This window comes from Mus musculus, chromosome 1 (assembly GCF_000001635.26).
Source record: "Mus musculus strain C57BL/6J chromosome 1, GRCm38.p6 C57BL/6J".
NCBI classification, from domain to species: Eukaryota; Metazoa; Chordata; class Mammalia; order Rodentia; family Muridae; genus Mus; species Mus musculus.
In genome coordinates this window covers 15,465,554-15,490,061 of record NC_000067.6, presented here as the reverse complement: position 1 = coordinate 15,490,061, position 24,508 = coordinate 15,465,554, and the positions used below count along the sequence as shown (strand labels likewise).

At 40.1% G+C, this 24,508-nt stretch overlaps 1 protein-coding gene across 2 annotated transcripts in view; it reads right to left on the bottom strand.

Moving 5' to 3' along the window:
- Positions 1-24,508, bottom strand: part of Kcnb2 (potassium voltage gated channel, Shab-related subfamily, member 2) — a 436,827-nt gene that overhangs the window by 233,690 nt on the left and 178,629 nt on the right. The window lies entirely within an intron of this gene.

Below are 24,508 nucleotides of genomic sequence, written 5' to 3'. Positions count from 1 at the left end.
GGAGTGGATGCAGGGACAGAAAGCTAAAAATTAAGCCCCATTTGAGTGGTAGTATGGAAACCCAATACAGTAGTAGCTTCACAACATATAAACATATAAACATCTAAATGAAATCACCAGTTAACAGGGGAGACAGAGACCCAACTGGACATCTCTTGTCACCACATAAAGCTTTGAGCTTCAGGATTGTTGGCTAAAAGAGTCCCATGGGTATTCCAAACAACCTAGGCTATTGCCAAGACTATAGATTGCTCTTGATAATCTGACAGCAAGCCCCCATTGCTCAGACAATACCCACACAACTCACTGAACATGGAGAAGTCAGACTGGGACCTAAATAGAGCCTCACCCTTCATGCTAGAGCCTTTGGTACAGGAGGGTATTCTGCGTGCTACAAAAAGAGAAAGATAAACACCAAACCAGCCATTGACCCTTTGATCTACAGTGGTCCTACTTACAAGCTATGTGAGGATCATGGTGCCACAAAGCTTGTGGGAGTAACGAATAAATGATTTGACTTAAGGCCCAGTCCACAAGAAGGAAGCCATACCCATTACTGCTTGAATAAATAAGAACTGGATATTTGTAGCCCAGAGACCTAAGGTAAAGCCAAATACTACTCTTCCATAAAGCAAAACAAAACAAAACAAAACAAATGAAAATGAACTAAATAGAAGCAATAAAATGACTCCTAATGACATTCTGTTATACTCATAGATCAATGCCTTCTTCAGCCATCATCAGAGATGTTTCTCTCTGCAGCAGATGGAGACAGACAGATACAGAGACATCACTTGCAGTGGAAGTCTTTGGAACTGTCAGCCCTAAATTGGATGTCTCCAACAAATCCATCCATTCAGGCTCAGGGAATCCCAGTGAAGAGGAGGTGGAAAGTGTAAGAGCCAAAGGAGATGGAGGTCACCAAGAAAGCAAGAGCTTCTAAACACAAGAGACTAGTGCACATCACAAAGATGGAAGAAGCAGTTCATGTGCAATCTGAGCAGGCCTGTAGCAGATGGGCTCTAGAGCTGAAAGGAGAAGTGGACACAGGAGCCTGGCCATAACCTAGAAGCCATCTCCAGTCGATAAACTTCTTCTAAGTGAAACTTTAATTTTCCCCAAGGTAGTCTTACCAGGGAAACAAGCTACTCCTGAGCCCAGGCTCCACCCTGAACCCCAACACTAGGTTGGACAACAGGAAATGCACATAATGTGTCACTGGAGGTCCCTTGTTTCATAATGTCATTTAAAAACCCCTTTACCTTGCTTTTACATTTTTATTTATTTATATTTTTGCTCCCTTTATACCTTACAGGTCCTTTGTGTGTACATGCAGTGTTCAGTTTAGTGTTGCTTATGGGATTCCTGAGTGTGCAAATGAGTTTCTGTGTCTATATCTGTTTCATTGGGCCTTTTCTTGGGCACTTTTCCTTCTGTTTATTTTGATCTATCCTTATGTATTAATTTTGTTTTATCTTATTATATTATGTTTTATTATTATGCCTTAAAGGCCTGTTTTTTTCTAACGAAAGACAGAAAGGAAGTGGCTCCTGATGAGATGGGAAACAGGGAGGAATTGGAAGGAATACAGAGAGGGAAAACTGTAATCAGGATATATTATGTGAGGAAAAGGCTATTTTTAATAAAATGGGAGGGGGAAGCAGTAGTTCATAAGGTAGGAAATGACAAGAAGTGGTTCTAAGTCAGTTTGGGCTTCACTTGTTTCAAACAAATTAAAGCAGGATTCATCACTTAACACATGAATGTTAGTGTCTGTCATGGTTTCTTCTTATAGGGAGGTGGGCAGTTCTTAGACCATGTGCATGCCAGGTATGTATTGTATCACAGTGCTCCATCTGCCATAGTTTCTTAATGAGAAATGACAGTCATCTTAGTTTTCAGCTAATGAACCAGGGATACATATCTCATTCAATTTATGAACAACAACTTTTGGGACTGAGTTGAGGCTGCAGAAGACTCGCTCATCACTATCCATGTATAATCAGGCCATTCAGATCCACAGCCTTGTATCCACCCACCTTTGCGTTTTGATTGTTGTAGGAAACTATTTTAACATTCCTATTGTTATGTAACTGTACAATAATTACATTAGCTCTGCCATACCAAATATAGCCAATTTTGCTGTCAGGTAAATAGTAGAGCAAAATAGTAGAGTAAATAGTAGGGAAATCTTTCTGTTGGCAGTATTGATAGGATTTGAAAGTTAAAGACAGAATTGTGGATGGCCATGGTGGCTCACCCCTTTAATCTGAGTACTCCCAAGGCAGAAGCAAGAGAATCTTTGTGAGTTCAAGGCCTGCCTGGTCTACAAAGTGAGTTCCAGGACAACTAGAGCTGTTAAATGAAAAAAACCCTGTCTCAAAAAAGCCAAAATAAATAATAATAATAATAATAATAGTAATAATAATAATAAAGTAATAGTACATAAAAATTCCTCCCATAGTACTTGTTCATCAATGTGCAGACTGATTCACTGAGAAACTGCCATTTGTATAAAAGTTGAACATTAGCCAGCCCTGCTCAGTTGTAATAGTAATGTCCATTAACAACAGTCTCAATGGCATCTGATTGCCAGTAGGCTAAGTAAATGGCTATTCTACTGTCTGTGCACACCCTATGCATAGTCCTAGAAGAACAGTGCCATGGGTCCTCCCTGAAGGTCCAAGGTCAAATATATACCAGCTCATTAGTAGGCCACACAGAACACAAAAGCCTAGCAATGACACAGCAAGGAAGATGACTCCAGGTCACAATAAAGTCTGAAAAATCTCTAGTGGAGACATATCTGCTCACTTTGTAACTTCATCTGTTTTTGTGTAGGAGACTTTTACCCTGGAGCGTCAAGTTTGACACACACAGACTTCTTACAGGAAATGGGAAACTATTGCCATTTTTTTTTCAGTAAGATACACAATGACTTACATGAATAAAATAATGTCTTGCTGGTAAATGATTCCAACTGCCTCTAATCGAGCACTTTTAAAAACCCTCAATGCTTAGCTATAGCAAAGCAAAGAAATAATCATTGCATATGCCAGCAAGATTTTGCTGAAAGGACCTTGATATAGCTGTCTCTTGTGAGGCTATGCGGGGGCCTGGCAAACACAGAAGTGGATGCTCACAGTCAGCTATAGGATGGATCACAGAACGCCCAATGAAAGAGCTAGAGAAAGTACCCAAGGAGCTAAAGGGATCTGCAACCCTATAGGTGGAACAACAATATGAACTAACCAGTACCCCCAGAGCTGTGTCTCTAGCTGCATATGTATCAGAAGAGGGCCTGGTCGGCCATCAGTGGAAAGAGAGGCCCATTGGTCTTGCAAACTTTATATGCCTCAGTACAGGGGAACACCAGTGCCAAGAAGTAGGAGTGGGTGGGTAGGGGAGCAGGGCAGGGGAGGGTATGGGGGACTTTTGGGATAGCATTTGAAATGTAAAATAAGAAAATACCTAATTAAAAAAATTAAAAAAATAAATGTACAGAATGAAAATGCTGAAAGCAAGTAAACTAAAAGGCACCTTTCAGTAATGCATGGTTACTGATATTCTGATAAACTGCAGATAAATACTGCAGATAAAATTTACATCTAAATTGACTATTCTCCTGAAAAAAAAAAGAAATAATCAAAAAGCTACTTCCTGACTACTGAATCTTTTTGTACAAATTCAAAATATTGTGCTAAAAAAATAGAACTGCACTCCTGGGTGGTACTTAAAATTATGAAGGTTGGGGTATCAGGTGTCTGTGGTCTAAAGAGCCTCCATGGCATAAAGTCACTATAATTGACTTATGGTTCATGGTGATGCTTAAAGGAAGACTGTGACAAGGAGACAAGCCCCCTCCCCCACTGCCCATTATAAACCACTGAATTGCCTTCAGATACAAGTATGTTGTTCTTTGAGTGGAAGCCACCCATCAACTTCCTCCCCTCCCCCCCCCCACACTTGTTCTTGTTTTGTTTATAGTAATGACAATGCACTTCCTACATCATGATCTGCCTAACTCATTAGCACAAGCCTGCCTGGACCACCCATGCCTGCCCTGTGGGAAAAGAAAATAAGAGAAAAAAAGACTTTAAGATGGCTGACTCTATTTTTTAATCCTTATTAAATTATTTTATTTATTTACATTCCAAAAGTGGTCCCCTTCCTGGTTCCCTGGTTCCCCTCCCTGATTTCTTCACCAATTCCTCCCTCCACTCCACCTCTGACAGGGTGCTCCCTCACCTGCCCATCCACCCCTACCTGTCTGACCACGCCCACCTCTCACCCATCAGCATCCCTTTTCCCTGGACATCAAGATTCTACAGGATTAAGTGCATTCTGTCCCACTGACCCCATCCTAGGCAGACCTCTGCTACATATGTGCTGGGGCCGTGAACCAGCACATGTATGCTCCTTGGTTTTTGGCTTAGTCTCAGAGCTCTGAGGGGCCTGGGTTAGGTGACACTGTTGTTTTTCCTTCAGTCTGTCCTCTAACTCTTCCATATTGGTACCCAACCTTAGTCCAATGGTTGGCTGTGTGTTTGCTTTAGTCTGAGTCAGTTGCTGGTAGAGACTCTCCAAGGACAGCCATGCCAGCTCCTGTCGGCAGTATGATATGGCCTTAGTCATAGTGTCAGGATTTGGTATGCACACATGGGATGGATCTCAAGTTGGGCTGGTCACTGCATGGCCTTTTTTTTTTTTTTTTCAGTTTTTGCTCTATTTTTGTCCCTGCATTATATTTAGACAGGAACAATACTGGATTAAAAATTTTGAAGATGGGTGGGTGGCCCCCTTCCTCAACTAGGGGGCCCTATCAACTGGAAATGGTCTTTCCGGTTCCATCTCCCCACAGTGGGGCATTTCAGCTAATATCATCCCCGTTGAGTCCTGGGAGGCACTCATATCCTAGGTCTCTGAGACTTTCTAGAGGTTCCTCCTGCCTCTTAACCCCCACTGCTGCATATTTCAATTCATTCTCCTGGCCCTCTGGGTATCCCTACTGTCTTTCCCTCCCATACTTAACCCTGCCTCTCCTTTTTTTCCCCTCCCTCGCCTCTCCCACACTGTTTCCTCCTTCCTTCTTCCTCCCCTGATGCTATGTACTCACTGATAAGTGGATATTAGCCAAAAAGCTCAGAATACCCATGATACAACTCACAGACCATAGGAAGCTTAACAAGAAGGAAGGCTCAAGTGTGGATATCAGAAACATACCTAGAAGGGGAACAAGATGGCTGACTCTCATCCAAAATTGTTGGAACTCTTCCTTAGTATCATGAGTTGCTCTATGCATGAGGCAGCTAGGTACTTCTCTGGACTAAAGCATGCCTTTACCAACTGATACCTATCTGCCCAGTACAGGAAAGAACTTGGTCAGCTGCTGGTATAGGAACCATTCTGAATACTGACACTGAATCCTGTCCAGTCCTTCTTGCAGCTAATATGGCTACCAAGCAAGCACAGCATTGCATTGTGGATCCTAGGGTTCAAGAGGTGGGTCAGTTCTGGTAGCATGCAGTGCCCTAAATTAACTGTTTCATAACCAGGAGGAAATGTCCATAGAATCTTTCAAAAATGTTTTTGAAAGCATCAATTTGACAGTCTTTTTTCTTTTGTATCCAACATTTCATAACTTTCTATGCACTCTCTTGGGAAAGAGTAAGATGATGCTCATTGAACTGTCTAACTGACAATTACTGGGACAGGTTTTGACACAGTTGAAGTTTCTTTACAAGAGTTGTAGTTTTCTTTTTTTTTCATATTTTTTATTAGATATTTTCTTCATTTACATTTCAAATGCTATCCCAAAAGTCCCCTATACCCCCCCACCCCCGCCCCACTCGTACTTCTTGGCCCTGGGGTTCCCCTGTACTGGGGCATATAAAGTTTGCTAAGAGGGAGTAGACTGCTGGGATGGATTGATGTTTGGCTTTTATTTTCACCAAAGCTGCCTTTACAAGTTGAACCAGGACTGACACTCCAAAAACACTTTTGAAATGGTAATACATTTGCCTTCTCCATGGGGAAGGCAGTGTTAGAATCCCTGCTGGAGCTGACTAGACTGTTTTTACATCTTAAAGGAGAATCTAGTTACTAATTTCAACGTTGTCCTTTTGAGATTACAGATGACAAATACTCCATAAGCCAACCTCCAAGTCAGTGCAATAGCTTCGGAAAGAATGGAACAGAGCTAGCTGCCTTTAAGAAAACCCAGCATCTATAAAAAGAGCTGGATCAAAAGTAGACGCCTGATCACACACCCAAGGTGGTTGGGCTGACAAAAATAGCCACTCGCACAGATTTAGTTCATTTCAATATCAGGCTTTCCCTTCAACCACCCTGCCTCCCTCCCCCACCTCCATCTCCTTAACCGATCTCCATGGTGAATTCAGCTCAGAGAGCAGGTGCCTCAGTCCTCCGCACCAAACGCTCCATCAGCTCCATGAGAAACTGCATCTAGATACAGCTATCCCAGAAGGCTCTCCCTCCTCTCCCCTGCCTCCTACCCCCTCCTCCTTCTCCCCTTCCTCACTGTCTAAAGACTACCTTGCTGGCTCAGGATGGCTTTGCAGTGCTGACATGCAGAGCACATGCATCTCTAAGGTGCCAGGCACTGTGCAGAACACTTCACACTTTACATCACTCAGCCCTAGACAGTCTGATGTCATAGCCATGCTTCTTATTTTACCCACAAGAAAAGGAGGGCTCAGACAAATAACTTATTCAAAAGCACACGTTTAATTAGTGGTAGAACAGACTCTGACCCTTTGTGATCACACAAGCTGTGTGTTCAGCTATTATGTGCTGCTGCTTCCTGCTTGGACAAAGCATGGAATGTTCAATACACATACAGCCAGGGCTTCCTTGCAGGAATACCTGTTATCTACAGCCCTGCCTTGCTTCTCAGCTCAAAATCAAAATCCACGATTTTACCTCACTTCTCTTTAGAAAAGGAGATGGTAAGTAAAAAATAAAATACACAGGGATACAGTGTAGTTACAACTTCAGGGATGTGGAAAGAGAACACAGCACATCCATGCTGAATGATGTTGAAGTCCTTATACAATGTCTCTTCAAGCTAGTTAGCAATATCTTATTTGCAGGGCCTTGCTGCCTCTGTGCCTCCTTCTCTCATGCTCTAGCGTCCCCTCCCTACCCTCTTTTCCTTACACATTCTCAACCCAGGCATCATCCATTCCATTATTTCATAAGCACCTTCAGGATGCCAGATGCAGTGCCAAGTAGTGGAAGAGGCAGAACACATGACTGCTCCTACAGTGTTTACATTTAGCTGGGGAGACAGTCACACACATGTGGGACAGGGTGAGACACCTACAGCTGGAACATCATGAGACTTACACAAGTATAAGGTGCTTTAAAAAATCTCCAACATAACTACTTAACCAGTTCATAGATAGGAGTCATGTTCCTGCAGACAACTACCGTTCTCAAGGCCACTGAACAAGCAGCCTTACTTACATACCCCACACCTTATAAATATGCGCTCGTTAAGACCCTTTACATGGAGGTCATTGTGTGGGATGCTTGGAATGAGGAACTTTTTTTGATTTTAGATTTTCTGGATATATCTTATACATATAAAATGGTGGTAATGGGTCTCAAGTTGAAACACTAAGTTCACTTATTTTACGTGTATAATTTATACATATAACATGAAGGCAACTTTATATAATATTTTCAAATTTATCTTTGGCAATATATGCATGAATACAATATTCTGCAGTATTTCAAATGTTATATAGCTAACACATTTTGTGTCTATTGAATAATCAGGAAGCATATGACAAACTTCAAAACAGTAAACGATGTCTAATCTTGAAATATTTCAGAACTAGGGCTGGGGCGCCTGAATTGTACTTATGATTTGAACTAACCAGTTCTTGCAATATAAACTGTCTTGAAAATAGCAGGCACTTGGCAAGCATCTCACTTTGTTAGGCCTCCTGGCTTGCAATGTATAAATGTCCAGAATAAAGAGTGACCAGTAGTGTCAAATGTTTCCTAGCTTGTGGGTCACGCCCAGCAGTGGGGTCATGTGAGTATGAAGACCTGACAGTTTATTTCATAGACTAGGAGATAAGGCTGATTTAGCATAGGTCCTCCAGCACAGCCTAGAAAAGGAGCTTCCAGATTCATGAGCAGTGTGGCTCACAAGTTCTAGCTATGGAGTAGCTCCTTCCAACTGAAGATACATGTAATAAGCAGGTATACAAGCAAATAAAGGATGCTACCAGAGCAAAGAGCTCAAGCATGAAAGAAAACATCTTCAGCATGAAATGAACAAAACACCCTATACCAGAGAGAACCCACTTGGCTCCAGTAACTTCCAAATGAGACATCCTCTTGGCATCTTAAAGGGGAGGAAGAATCATCAGAGAACTCACATCTAACTGTGGGAAAACTTCTTCCATTCTGTGAAGATGAATTAGCTAAACTCATATGTGAGACCAGCTGCCACATGGGAGTTGGGCAGATATAGTCTATAGGCAACTGTTCTCATAAAAGCCAAAGTGGCCTGAAACAGAAAAAAGAAATTGTTATGAAAGTATCCAGCCAACCAGGTATGACACTAAAAAATCAGAATTTCTAAAATCAGTGATCACCTTAAACACAGAGCACTTGCTATTAGAAGTTCTCTGGCATGCCTTGACTTTCTAATATATTTCTCTCTCAACTTAGCTCATTGCTCATAGTTTTCCTGAGCAGAGCTACCTCATCACATTACATTTCCTGGCTAAGAAAGTGTGATGTATTCACACTCAGGCTGGCTCTTACTAGTGAGGAGACACTGCGCTACATTCCAGTATTTATCCATGAAGAAGTAACCTTGCTTAAGTAGCTTCTAAATTGGTTCCTTTTGTATTAAGCTTCTTTCTTCTTGTTTGTGAAACATTTTTAAAAGCATAGCAAGCAACACTTGGATAATGGGAAAATAAATCTCTTGGCATGTTTTCCCTTGTTTAACATACAATGATGATTGATGTTCAAAATTAGTATTGTTAAATAACAACATAAATAATAGAAAGCCTACATACACATAGAAGCTGAACAACACTCTACTCAATGATACCTTGGTCAAGGAAGAAATAAAGAAAAAAAATTAAAGACTTTTTAGAGTTTAATGAAAATGAAGCCACAACATACCCAAACTTATGGGACGCAATGAAAGCATTTCTAAGAAGAAAACTCATAGATCTGAGTGCCTCCAAAAAGAAACTGGAGAGAGCATATACGAGCAGCTTGACACCACACCTAAAAGCTCCAGAAAAAAAAGGAAGCAAATTCACCTAAGATGAGAAGACTGTATGAAATTGTCAAACTCAGAGCTGAAATCAACCAAGTTGAAACAAAAAGAACTATACAAAGAATCAACCAAACCAGGATCTGGTTCTTTGAGAAAATCAACAAGATAGACAAACCCTTAGCCAGACTCACTAGAGGGCACAGGGACAGCATCCTAAGTAACAAAATCAGAAATGAAAAGGGAGACAGAACAACAGAATCTGAGGAAATCCAAAACATCCTACTACAAAAGGCCTCAACAAAATTGGAAAACCTGGAAGAAATGGACAATTTTCTAGACAGATAGCAGGTCCCAAAGTTAAATCAGGATCAGATTAGCAATCTAAACAGTCCCATACCCCCTAGAGAAATTGAAACAGTCATTAATAGTCACCCAAACAAAAAGAGCCCAGGACCTGATGGGTTTAGTGTAGAATTCTATCAGACCTTCCAAGAGGACCTAATTCCAATACTCCTCAAAATATTCCACAAAATAGAAACAGAAGGTACTCTACCCAATTTGTTCTCTGAAGCCAAAATTACTCTGATACCCAAACCACAAAAAGACTCAACAAATAAAAAGTACTTCAGACCAATTTCCCTTATGAATATTGATGCAAAAATACTCAATAAACGTCTTGTAAACTGAATCCAAGAACACATCAAAATGGTCATCTATCATGATCAAGTAGGCTTCATCCCAGGGATTCAGGGACAGTTCAATGTATGGAAATCAATCAATGTGATCCACTATATAAACAAACTCAAAGACAAAAACCAGATGATCATCTCATTAGATGCTGAGAAATCATTAGACAAAATCCAACACCCATTCATGATAACAGTTCTAGAAAGATCAGAAATTCAAGGCCCATTCCTGAACATATAAAAAGAGCAATATACAGCAAAATAGTAGCCAACCTCAAACTAAATGGAGAGAAACGTGAAACAATCCCACTAAAATCAGGGACTAGATAAGGCTGCCTACTCTATCCCTACCTATTCAATATAGGACTTGAAGTCCTAGCCAGAGCAATTAGACAACAAAAGGTGATCAAAGGAATAGAAATTGGAAAGGAAGAAGTAAAAATGTCACTATTTGCAGATGATATGATAATATATATAAGTGACTCCAAAAAATCCAACAGAGAATTCCTAAACCTGATAAACAACTTCAGTGAAGTAGCTATATATGAACTTAACTCAAAGAAATCAGTGGCCTTTCTCTACACAAAGGATAAATAGGCTGAGAAAGAAATTAGGGACACAACCACCTTCAAAATAATCACAAATAATATAAAATATCTTGGTGTGACTCTAACTAATAAAATGAAAGATCTGTATGTAAGAACTTCAAGTCTCTGAAGAAAGAAATCAAAGATCTCAGAAGGTGGAAAGATCTCCCATGCTCATGGATTGGCAGGATCAATATAGTAAAAATGGCTGTCCTACCAAAAGCAATCTACAGATTCAATGCAATCCCCATCAAAATTCCAATTCAATTCTTCACAGAGTTAGAAAGGGCAATTTGCAAATTCATCTAGAATAACAACAAACCTAGGATAGCAAAAACTATTCTCAACATTAAAAACCTCTGGTGGAATCACCATCCCTGACTGCAAGCTGTACTACAGAGCAATTGTGATCAAAACTGCATGGTACTGATATAGTGACAGACAGATCAGTGGAATAGAATTGAAGGCCCAGAAATGAACCAACACACCTACGGTCACTTAGTCTTTGACAAAGGTGATAGAACCATCCAGTGGAAAAAAAGTCAGTATTTTCAACAAATAGTGCTGGCACAACTAGCAGTTAGCATATAGAAGAATGCAAATTGATCCATTCTTATCTCCTTGTACAATGCTCAAGTCTAACTGGATCAAGGAACTCCACATAAAACCAAGACTGAAACTTATAAAGGAGAAAGAGGGGAAGAGATACGGACACAGGGGAAAAAATTCCTGAACAGAACAGCAATGGCTTGTGCTGTAAGATCAAGAATCAGCAAATGGGCCCTCATAAAATTTCAAAGGACACCGTCAAAGACAAAACAGCAACCAACAGATTGGAAAAGATCTTTATCAATCCTAAATCTGATGGGTACTAATATCCAATATATATAAAGAACTCAATAAGTTGGACTCCATAAAACCAAACAACCCGATTGAAAAATGGGGTATAGAGCTAAACAAAGAATTCTCAACCGAGGAATACTAAATGGCTGAGAAGCACCTAAAAAATGTTCAACATCCTTAATCATCAGGGAAATGCAAATCAAAACAACCCTGAGATTCCACCTCACACCAGTCAGAATGACTAACATAAAAAACTTAGGTGACAGCAAATGCTGGCAAGGATGTGGAGAAAGAGGAACACTCCTCCATTGTTGATGGGATTGCAAGCTGGTAAGGTTCCTCAGAAAATTGGACATAATTCTACTGGAAGATCCAGCAATACCTTGACCATATACTCAGAAGATGCTCAAATTTGTAATAAGAATGCATGCTTCACTATGTTCATAGCAGCCTTATTCATAATAGCAAGAAGCTGGAAAGAACCCAGATGTCCCTCAACAGAGGAATGGATACAGAAAATATGGTTCATTTACACAATGGAGAACTACTCAGCTATTAAAACCAATGAACTCACAAAATTCTTAGACAAATGAGGATATCATCTGGAGGATATCATCCTAAGTGAGGAAACCCAATCACAAAACAACGCACATGATATGCACTCACTGTTAAGTGGATATTAGCCCAGAATCTCAGAGTACCCAAAATACAATTTGCAAAACACATGAAACTCAAGAAGCAGGAAGACCAAAGTATGGACAGTTTGATCCTTCTTAGAAGAGGGAACAAAATACCCTTGAAAGGAGTTATAGAGACAAAGCTTGGAGCAAAGACTGAAGGAATGACCAGCCAGAATCTGCCCCACCTGGCGATCCATCCCATAAACAACAGCCAAACCCAGACACTATGGCAGATGCCAAGAAGAGCTTGCTGACAGGAGCCTGATATAGATGTCTCCTGAGAGGCTCTGCCTGTGCCTGGAAAATATAGAAGTGGATGCTCACAGTCATCCATTAGATTGAGCACAGCATCCCTGATGAAGGAGGTAGAGACAGTAGTACCCAAGGAGCTGACTGGGTTTGCAGCCCCCCTAGGAGGAACAACAATACAAACTAACCATTATTCTCAGAGCTCCCTGTGTCTAAACCACCAATCAAAGAAAACACACAGAGGGACTCATGACTCTAGCTGCATATGTAGCTGAGAATAGCCTTGTCAGTCATCAATGGGAGGAGAGACCCTTGGTCCTGTGAAGGTTCTTTGCCCCAATATAGGGGAATGCCTGGGCTAGGAAGCCAGGAGTGGGTGTGTTGGGGATCAGGGATAGAGGGGAGAGGATAGAGGATTTTCAGAGGGGAAACTAAGAAAGGGGATAACATTTGAAATGTAAATAAAGAAAAAAATCTAATAAAAATTAGTATTGTTAGCCTAAAAATATTTTCTCAATCATTATGAGTTTAAATTATGTTCAATATGTATTTTGTCTCCTGTGTATTTTATTATATACTAATTAAGCAAACAGTTGACTATTAATGTATAGAGTGGCTGTCTTGCAAGGGAAACACTCAAGTAGTAAGGCATCATTTTCTTTAAAAAAAAATAGGATGATATACACACATTGCCAGATCCTTTCTTCTTCATTTTTACTCATCCCCACTCACCTATCCTTCCATCCAATACACCCCATAGTCTTATCATTTAGAGAATTTTTTTCTGGCAATTGCATCAGAATCATGAAAAGTTGACATATTTATGGCTGTCACACATGACACAAAGCAGAAAGTGGAGTTGAGGCGAGGATGAACAATGGCTCTCTGGGGAAGAAAGGTACATGTATGATCGTTGTTTTATAAAGTAGAATATTCTCTTTTTTTAATAGCAATGAAATGACTCTACCTCATATCAAGTTGACATAAAACAAGACACTAGGTCATAAGCCCTAGAGGAATAGTCTCCCACTGTTATTCTGGTAAATGAACATAGCAATGAAGTGACTTCTAATGATATAGTGCCATACTCATAGATCAGCATATAGCTCAAAAATATCAGAGAAACTTCTTGCAGTGGGTGATAATTAACATAGACACCCACAACTGGACAACATTCATAGAATAAGAATAAGAGACTTTGGAATGCGCTATCCTAAATAGGATATTTATATCAAGGATTATGATCTATACTGAAGGGGCAGTATGAGAAAAAAAAATCCAGTTTTCTCCAATGGAGTGACAATGGGTTTACCAACTACTTTAGGCCCAGTACTAAGAAGTCACTGGCCAACACAAACTGGATGCCGTGTTTTAGCTTGGGATGTGAGCATATGTGTGTGTGTGTGCATGTGTGTGTGTGTTTTAAGGGAGAACATGAGGAGTTGGTACATAGGGAGGAGGGGAGAAGATCTGATAAAGGTTGCAGAGAGTAATAAATATAATCAAAACAAATTTCATGAAATTCTCAAAGAATAAAAAATGTTAAGAAAGTAAAAAAGTGGACCAATGGCATAGTATTGGTGAACATTCCTGGCAGAATAGCATGTAGCACAATTTACAGGAAGTATGAAAGCCCATTGTAAATTTCTCCAGAACTTTCTGTCAGTTGGGTCATGCATTTTTGTTATCTTTTACATTTAAATTTTTTCTTTTTATTAAATAGGGTAGCATAAGGCTAACTATATACTGTGTTCACCAAAATGCCATGCAATGAGAATTCTAATTGTGTAGATGACCCATGCACACTCAGAGCCAGAGAATGGCTAGGCACAAAGCCCAAGCTATTGTGTGTGTTCTTTATCCAGTCCACTGTGATTCCCAGGATGCGTATGTGTTTTGGTTTTTGTTAACTGAGAAGGACACTGTGGTCTGTATGCACAGCCTGTTGACATTTGTCTAGCACCGACATTTTACTTGTTACATTTATAGCACTAAAAACTTTATCTTAAATTCCCCTTGCATCTTTTGGAGAATGATGTCTTCTAAGAGACAGTTTGTTGTCATGTTTCTTTTTGCTCAATACTTTGCCATCTTGTCTGTTTGCTCTATTCTTTGTTGCCCTGTCTGCCTGAAACATTCCTCCTGACTCTTCCAGGCTTGCCTTAGTATTACACATTTTCTACAGCTTTTCTTGTGTTACTATCTTCCTTTTGCCTTACAGGTAGATCAATGAATTAATTATTAACATAATTATGATATCGCTCCTAACATGAAGCATGCTGTAATGGAAGTATAAGAGAACACTATGGGGAAGTGAATCAGGCTTTGACTAGATGTGCTATTCCTGCAACAGTCTGATTTTTCACTCTTGAGCAGTATAGTGCTTGCCAGAATATGGTGTATAGAAGTATTCATTGGAATTTCATCAACCAATTATTTGCTCTTCTCTGATTGCCACTTGAGGGACATTTATTAATCTCTCTGCTGAGATTTATACATCACTGGTGCAGCATGGGACTAGGCCCAGGGGAAATGTTCAGAAGGCAGGAGTAGCTGACACAAGAGGTGGTTTCTTCTTCTGCCTGCTGTCAAGCTTACCTGAGGACCACATCACTAGAAAGAAAAGCACTACATAACACAGCTTTTGATGCAAATAGCCCACCATTTATGAGACCAATGTTGAAGTTTCTCCCAGTTAAACACTGAGTGGAGATGTCAGAACAGAGTCTCACCAAGAATGGGACTAACAGGAACAGTTCTGGAGGAGTCCTGAAATAGGGAAAGAACTGGCTTATCTCCTTTTGTTTGGTTGCTCAGCCACAAGTGGTTAAGGGAGTAATCCATTTCTGCTTGGGAAAACTGCATTCTGCTTCTGTAGTTTGGAATTGGTTTTCCTTCATCCCAAATGAGTTGAGTTCCCTTTGCATTTTGGAGATATACAGTCTTAGCATTTACATAAAGCACAGAAATGCAAAAATGTACTGCTGAATTGTCATTTATATGCACTGCACAAAACTATCCTTTAAATAGCTTGTTAAAAGCTCGGGTACAGGTTCCTAGAAATAAGGACATGTTAATTCTTTTCTTAGATAATGGTTTAATCCATCGTTGATGTTTTGCAGTGTGTTTTCCAGTTTCAGTTTATGACTCCTGCTTGGTCCTTTCTGCCACTTATACTCCTGTAGATTTATGTACCACCAGCAGTGACCCATGGAATAATCTTGTCATTTCTCCTGGCTCTTGTTTCTCCCAACATCTTGTGATAATAAAAGAAAGGTTTCAACCCTAGCCTTGCTAACTGGGTATAGATATATAGATAGTTCAAAGGAAAGTCTAGATAATAGGATTTCATCTATGAAAAGAGTTAGAGGCACCATATATAACAAATGAATAGACTGGCAGCTTATCAATGCAAGCTACAAGATTTCTTCTATTTTATGACACATAGAGAAGTAACAATATGCTCTGTGATAATGGGCTCTGTGTTACAGAAAGAGCAAGGGGGAGAGAGAGGTCAGAAGTCTTGGTCAATGACCTTCCTGCAAGAGTCAAATTGAGAAATACAATTTATTTTTTGTGTTCTATTTGTTTTATTTTATACTTAATTGACAAATTAAAGTCATATATTTATAGGGCTAATGTCGTATTTTGACAAGGGTTTATGTTATACAATGATCCAATCAGCCTAATTAGTGTGTTCTTTTTCTAGATTTATAGTGTTGTTCTTAAAAGTTTGAATAGGAAGACAAAACTTCTAAGCTGTAGAGAGATGAAGTAAATGGGTAAGTGCCCTGGGAATTTACAGTCAAGCTAGAAAAGTATAGAAACACTGATGAGACCTTTAAAACAGCCTGGCCTCTGCAATGTCTCTCTATATCATTTCAGTCTCTAACATCTCTACTCATTAGAAGAGTCTTTCTGCTGCTGCATGTTTGAGCACCTCTCATTTTCCACCTTATTCATCTTTTTATCCAATGAGTAAATTTGTCAGGGAAGTTGGCAAATGGATAGTGATGAGATAGAAAATGCAGAGAAAAAACATACTTCTATTAGGTAGGACCCCTATAGGATGGGGTGCTTTGAACCAAGATCAACGAGAAGCTGCTGGCTACAGCTGGAACTCAGCCTTTTTGGAGCAAGACTCCCACGTACACAGGAACTCTTGGACCGGCTCTTCTCTTTGGTGTCAGCCTCTGAAGTAGGAACCAGTTCATTAGCAACAAAGAGAACAGCATGTCTCTTAGTTGAGTTTACTGATTATAAAAGTAAAACAATGTTCACAATTCAGAATTTAGATAATGTGGTAGAGAATAAAAGAAAAGAAAAATAACATCGTAGAGATAACTATTCACATTTTGATCTATAATGTTGTGTTCTCTTTTTAAAGAGGGGTATTTTTTTTTCTTCTGGTTTTTTGAGACAGGGTTTCTCTGTGTAGCCCTTGCTGTTCTGGAACTCACTCTGTAGACCAGGCTGTCCTCGAACTCAGAAATCTGCCTGTCTTTGCCTTCCAAATGCTGGGATTAAAGGCATGTACCACCACTGCTCAGCAGTATGTTTTGTATACATACATACATATCTATATTAGTTCCTAAATTGCAGAGGGAAGGAGAGAGCTTTCTTAAGTTGTATAGGTACTGATGAGCTGTTTACACTCCTATAAACAACCCTAAGGAAACTCACTGTGTTATAAACAAAAAGAAAACGTGAAATTAGAAGGAGGTGATTCGGGAAGAAAAGGGGTCAGCATTAGAGATGGAGGGACAGGAGAGAGTCATGGACTGTCTAGGATGGAAGTCATTATATATACATGTATGAAAATATAGTGAAACTCATTATGTTATATAATTGATATATGCTCATCAGAATATTAAAATTATAGTATGGTGTTTAATCCTGTTATATAGTCTGTCTGTTGTTTTGTTTTGCTTTTGTTCAGTTAAATGTCACAAACATCCCCCATACACCAAGTTGGCTAAGGCATGACTCTAACTGCCTAGAAATCTTCAGAAGCATGTGCACCCCTTACTGAATCTATATTCTACACTTAAACATTGATCGGACTTAGCACAGGCTACTCTAGTCGATTGCTAGAGAGTGAGCAGGCTAAACAACAGCAATCAATTTCTCACTGGTACAAAGACCAGGGTGCCCCGACTGTCGGTGTCTGCTGAGGGCTCTTTGCTTAGCTTTAGATGGATGGTTTCTCCCTATGAGCATACATGGTGTAGAGATGGAGACCTTAGATTGCTTCTCACAAGGGTTCTAGTAAGATATTTGATGATTCTGCATGAGTCAGCTCAAAAGGGGCAGAGCTGACAGTGTGTGTGTGTGTGTGTGTGTGTGTGTGTGTGTGTGCACGCGCACACATGGGCATGTGCATACATGTGTAAGTTATTAGTATGACTTGAAGACTGCTCTGGGTAGTCAAACAGAAAAGCCAAGGTTCCTGATTTCTCTGTCCATGAGATTAGATGTCTCAGAGGTCCCAATCTGGTGCTGGTATCCAAGAAAATTCCTAGAGAGCTGCTGGTCTTCAGTCTACATGGGAGTCCTGAAGAAGTAAGTTCAAACTCCAGTGAAAGATTGCTTCAGCAACAGAATCAATGAACTTTCCAGAGAGAGGGAAAGAGGGAGAGGGAGAGGGAGAGGGAGAGGGAGAGGGAGAGGGAGAGGGAGACCAGATCTCCTTCTGGCTCAGACTTAGTGTGGCTTTTCCCAATTCAAATGATTCAATCAAGAAAATCACCCTCAGGTGATCCCAGCTGCTTGTCTTTTATAGACGATTCCAAATATAGTCAACACTGACAAACAAGGTTAGCCAGAGTCTTCACCAGACACTGATCATGGCCATAAAGAACCACTAGACATTACTCTGTAGAAATCACCGTACAAACAAGAAGAAATGGATACTCCCAAGGAGTTCCCAGTCTCAGCAGAAGGGTGAAAGCAGTCAAGTTAAGACAGCAGGAGCAGAAGCAGACTTCCTTCCACTGTCCACAGGGACGGCTATTTTCAGCAGATCATTTGACCTCAGGATATCTTGGTCTGTGTTGCCAATTTGCCTTCTAGAAAGCATCTAATGTTTCAACAAGTCAAAAAGAGAGGTTGCTTCACTGAGAGCCAGTTCACTTTTAGAAATGCACTGTGTGGAACATAACCTTTAGTTGCCCCCTCACTGCAACACTTGGTAGTAATTAATTTGTTGGCTTGATGCAAGAGTTATTCCATGTAACTCTAGAAATTCCCTTTGTTAGGCAGAGGAAAAAAACTCATGACATGTACAGTTTTATCAAGTTCTCTCTTGTGAGGTAGAATTAAGGTGAACATTTAAAAATCTCTTACCATTTCTTGTCTGTACTTTAATTTGGGTTCATTTATGGAGGGAGGGGTGTAATAAAACACAGATGTAACCTAAAGTATGATTTTACCTTTTTTTTTTAAACATGGCTTCCTTTTATAGAGAGGAGAAATGATTGATGACTTTGCCCAAGATAAGACTTGCTCTTATCTGAAATTCTTGTGACTAAAACTATTTAAATATTTAGGTCATTTTCTTCTTCAATGTTTCTTCTTTCTTTTTCCCTTCTTCCCTTCCCCCTCTGTTTCCTCCATTTTGATCTTGGAATATGCACATATACATAAGGACACATCTTAGGGATGAGAGCTAAGATTAAACACAAAGCTCACTCCCACTTTACCTAAACTATATGCACAGATAATGAAGGGAATTTAATATAATACATTTAGTGTATATGCATTTTGATTGTAAATTCATTGTAAACAATCTGTTCTAGATTTTCCACTGGTGGTATCATATCATGTTCATGCTCAGTTTAGATTAGGAAGCATTAGGATATTATATCTAGGATGTTCAGCAAGCTTTATCATATTAGACATTATGTTAATTCCACATTAGTTACTATATTAAGTCCATGTGCTTATATTATCTCAGGAAATTGTTTTTATTTCTCCCAACTGTGTTATGTGGTTGGATGTGCCAGATCTGTCAAATAGAATATAAGGAGCCTTGTAATATTTAAATTCCAGATAAAGAACATAATTTAAAAAATGTGATTGAGATAGATAAGGATATAACTCACCCCTGTATGTATGTATGTATGTATGTATGTATGTATATATGTATGTATATGAGTGTGTGCAGAGAATGATGCAAATTATCTGGTAAGGGAAGTGGTTTTTGGAGGAAACCTGGCACCATCCCTCTGAGAACATTATACTCTAACTGCAAGTGCCACCAAATCCATGACTTCTGCTTCAGGAGGCCTGGCTATAGTCAGGATTATAGTCCAGGCACCTTTCTCCAGCTTGGTATCACTGTCTCTGAACGCTCAATGACCCTGCTCACCCTGTTGCTACTCTCCATGCAGATGGGTGAGAACCTTCTCAGTAACCCAACAGAAAGCCTGAGGCTAGTGCTTGGTTCATAAGCAAGGCTGGATATCTAAGACTTCTGATTGGTGGAACTAGAGGTCAAGCAACTACTTCAAGGCTGGAATTGTAAATGTGTCTCGCCTCATTTTTAGCTGTATGAACAGACTGTTTCTAAAGTCTCAGGATCAGTCAGAAAGCCTTCTGCCCTGAAACTACATAGTATTCCTTGATGTGTCATCATCACCACCATCACCACCATCCATCTTCATCATCATCATCATCATCATCATCATCATCATCATCATCATCATCTTCATCACCATCATCACCACCATCCATCTTCTTTATCATCTTCTTCATCATCTTCATCTTCATCATCGTCACTGTTGTTTACATCTATTTAGTATGTGTTGCAGATAGTGGGGAGGGACACAAGCCATGGTGTACCTGTGGAAGTCATAAGACAACTTGCAGACTTTACTCTTTCCTGTCATATGAATTCCAGTGATAAAAGTTAGGTTTTCAAGCTTGGAAAATGCTTTTTTTTTCTTGGATATTTTCTTTATTTACATTTCAAATGTTATCCCCTTTTCCAGTCCCTCCTCTCCCAGACACACCCTATCCCATTCTTCCCCCTACCCCCTGTGTCTATGAGGGTTCCTCCACCCATCTACCCACTCCTGCCTCCCCACCCTCAATTCTCCTACACTGGGGTATCTATCGAGCCTTCATATGACCAAGGACTTCTCCTCCCATTGATGCCTAACAAAGCCATCATCTGCTACATATGCAGCTGGAGCCATATATACTCCTTTGTTGATGGCTTAGACCCTGGGAACTCTTGGGGGGGAGGGTGTTCTGGCTGGTTGATATTGTTCTTCCTATGGGGTTGCTAACACCTTCAACTCCTTCAGTCCTTTCTCTAACGCCTCTATTGGGGACCCTGTGCTCAGTCCAATAATTGGCTGTGAGCATCCACCTCTGAATTTGTCAGGCTCTGGCAGAGCCTCTCAGGAGACAACTATATCAGGCTCCTGTCAGCAAGCACTTTGTGGCATCCACAATAGTGTCTGGGTTTGGTGACTGTATGTGGAATGCATTCACAGGTGGGGAGTCTCTGGATGACCTTTCCTTCAGTCTCTGCTCTAAACTTTATCTTCATATTTGCTCCTGTGAGTATTCGCTTCCTGAAAGTTTCCCATACCTTCCCCCAGCCCTGCTCCTCTACCCACTCACTCCCACTTCTTGGCCCTGGTGTTCCCCTGTACTGGGGCATATAAAGTTTGCAAGACCAAGGGGGCTCTCTTCCCAATGATGGCCGACTAGGCCATCTTTTGCTACATATGCAGCTAGAGACATGTGCTCTTGGGATACTGGTTAGTTAATATTGTTTTTCCACCTATAGGGTTGCACACCCCTTTAGCTCCTGGGGTACTTTCTCTAGCTCCTCCATAGGGGGCCCTGTGTTCCATCCTATAGATGACTGTGAGCATCCACTTCTGTATTTGCCAGGCACTGACATAGCCTCACTTGAGATAGCTATATCAGGGTCCTTTCAGCAAAATCTTGTTGGCCTATGCAATAGTGTCTGGGTTTGGTGGCTGATTATGGGATGGATCCCTGGGTGGGGTAGTCTCTGGATGGTCCATCCTTTAGTCTTAGCTCCAAACTTTGTCTCTGTAACTCCTTCCATGGGTGTTTTGTTCCCCATTCTAAGGAGGAATGAAGTATCCACACATCTGTCTTCGTTCTTCTTGATTTTCTTGTGTCTTGAAAATTGTATCTTGGCTATTCTAAATTTCTGGGCTAATATCCACTTATCAGTGAGTGCATATCAAGTGACTTCTTTTGTGATTGGGTAACCTCACTAAGGATGATATCCTCCAGATACATCCATTTGCCCAAGAATTTCATACATTCATTGTTTTTAATAGCTGAGTAGTACTCCATTGTGTAAATGTACCATATTTTCTGAAGCCATTCCTCTGTCGAGGGACATCTGGGTTCTTTCCAGCTTCTGGTGATTATAAATAAGGCTGCTATGAACATAGTGGAGCATGTGTCTTTATTACCAGTTGGAACATCTTCTGGGTATATGCCCAGGAGAGGTATTGCTGGATCTTCAGGTAGTACTGTGTACAATTTTCTGAGGAACTGCCAGACTGATTTCCAGAGTGGTTGTACAAGCTTGCAATCCCGACAGCAATGGAGGAGTGTTCCTCTTTCTCCACATCCTTGCCAGCATCTGCTGTCACCTGAATTTTTGATCTAACTGGAGTGAGGTGGAATCTCAGTGTTGCCTTGATTTGCATTTCCCTAATGATTAAGGATGTTGAACAATTTTTTCAGGTGCTTCTCAGCCCTTCAGTATTCCTCCATTGAGAATTCATTGTTTAGCTCTGTATCCCATTTTTTTAAATTTAGTTTTTAATTAGGTATTTTCTTCAATTACATTTTAAATGCTATCCCAAAAGTCCCCCAGACCCCCTTCCCCAATCCCCTACCCACCCACTTCCACTTCTTGGCTCTGGCATTCCCCTGTACTGAGGCATATAAAGTTTGCAAGACCAAGAGGCCTCTCTTCCCAATGATGGCCGACTAGGCCATCTTCTGATACATATGCAGCTACAGACACAAGCTCCAGGGGGTACTGGTTAGTTCATATTGTTGTTCCACCTATAGGGTTGCAGACCCCTTTAGCTCCTTGGGTGCTTTCTCTAGCTCCTCCATTGGGGGCCCTGTGTTCCATCCAACAGCTGACTGTGAGCATCCACTTCTGTGTTTGCCAGGCCCCGGTATACCCCAGTTTTAAATGAGGTTATTTGAATTTCTGGAGTCCAACTTCTTGAGCTCCTTATATATATTGGATATTAGTCTACTATCAGATTTAGGATTGGTAAAAATCCTTTCCCAATATGCTGGTGGCCTTTTTGTCTTATTGACAGTGTCTTTTGCCTTACAGAAGCTTTGAAATATTATGAGGTCCCATTTGTTAATTCTTTATCTTACAGCACAAGCCATTGCTGTTCTGTTTAGGAATTTTTCCCCAGTGCCCACATTTTGAGGCTTTTCCCCACATTCTCCTCTATAAATTTCACTGTATCTGGTTTTATGTGGAGTTCTTTGATCCGCTTAGACTTTAGCTTTGTACAAGGAGATAAGAATGGATCAATTCCCATTCTTCTACATGATAACCGCCAGTTGTACCAGCACCATTTGTTGAAAATGCTGTCCTTTTTTCCACTGGATGATTTTAGCTCCCTTGTTAAAGATCAAGTGACCATAGGTGTGTGGGTTCATTTCTGGGTCTTCAATTCTATTCCATTGATCTACCTTTCTGTGGCTGTATCAGTACCCTGAAGTTTTGATCACAATTGCTCTGTGGTACAGCTTGAGGTCAGGCATGGTGATTTCCCCAGAGGTTCTTTTATTGTTGAGAAAAGTTTTTGCTATCCTAGGTTTTTGTTACTCCAGATGAATTTGCAAATTTCCCTTTCTAACTCAGTGAAGAATTGATTTAGAATTTTGTTGGGGATTACATTAAATCTGTAGATTGCTTTCAGCAGGATAGCCATTTTTACTATATTAATTCTGCCAATCCATGAGCATGGGAGATCTTTCCATCTTCTGAGATCTTCTTCAATTTCTTTCTTCAGAGTCTTGAAGTTCATATCATACAGATCTTTTCCTTCTTTAGATAGAGTCACACCAAGGTATTTTATATTATTTGTGACTATTGTGAGGGTGTTGTTTCTCTAATTTCTTTCTCAACCCATTTATTTATCTTTTGTGTAGAGAAAGGCCATTGGTTTGTTTGAGTTGATTTTATATCCAGCTACTGCACTGAAGTTGTTTATCAGGTTTAGGAGTTCTCTGATGAAATTTTTTTGGGTCACTTATATATATATTATTATATCATCTACAAATGTTGATATTTTGACTTCTTCCTTTCCAATTTGTATGCCCTTAATCTTCGTTTGTTGACGAATTGCTCTGGCTAGGACTTCAAGTACTATATTGAATAGGTAGGGAGAAAGTTGGCAGCCTTGTCTAGTTCCTGATTTTAGTGTGATTGCTTCGAGTTTCTCTCCATTTAGTTTGATGTTGGCTACTGGTTTGCTGTTGATTGCTTTTATTATGTTTAGGTACGGGCTTTGAATACCTGATCTTTCCAAGACTTTTATCATGAATAGGTGCTGGATATTGTCAAATGCTTTCTCAGCATCTAACGAGATGATCATGTGGTTTTTGTCTTTGAGTTTGTTTATATAGTGAAGTACATTGATGGATTTCTGTATATTAAACCATCTTTGCATCCCTGGTGTGAAGCCTACTTGGTCATGATGGATGATTGTTTTGATGTGTTCTTGGATTCAGTTTGAGAGGATTTTATTGAGTATTTTTGCATCGATATTCATAAGAGAAATTTGTCTGAAGTTCTCTTTCTTTGTTGGATCTTTGTGTGATTTAGGTATCAGAGTAATTGTGGCTTTATAGAATGAATTGGGTAGAGTACCTTCTGTTTCTATTTTGTGGAATAGTTTGAGGAGAGTTGGAATTAGGTCTTCTTTGAAGGTCTGATAGAACTCTGCACTAAAGCCATCTGGTCCTGGCCTTTTTTTGGTTGGGAGACTATTGATGACTGCTTCTATTTCTTTGGGGGATATAGGACTGTTTAGATCATTAATCTGATCCTGATTTAACTTTGGTACCTGGTATCTATCTAGGAAGTTGTCCATTTCATCCAGGTTTTCTAGTTTTGTTGAGTATAGCCTTTTTCATAGGATCTGATGA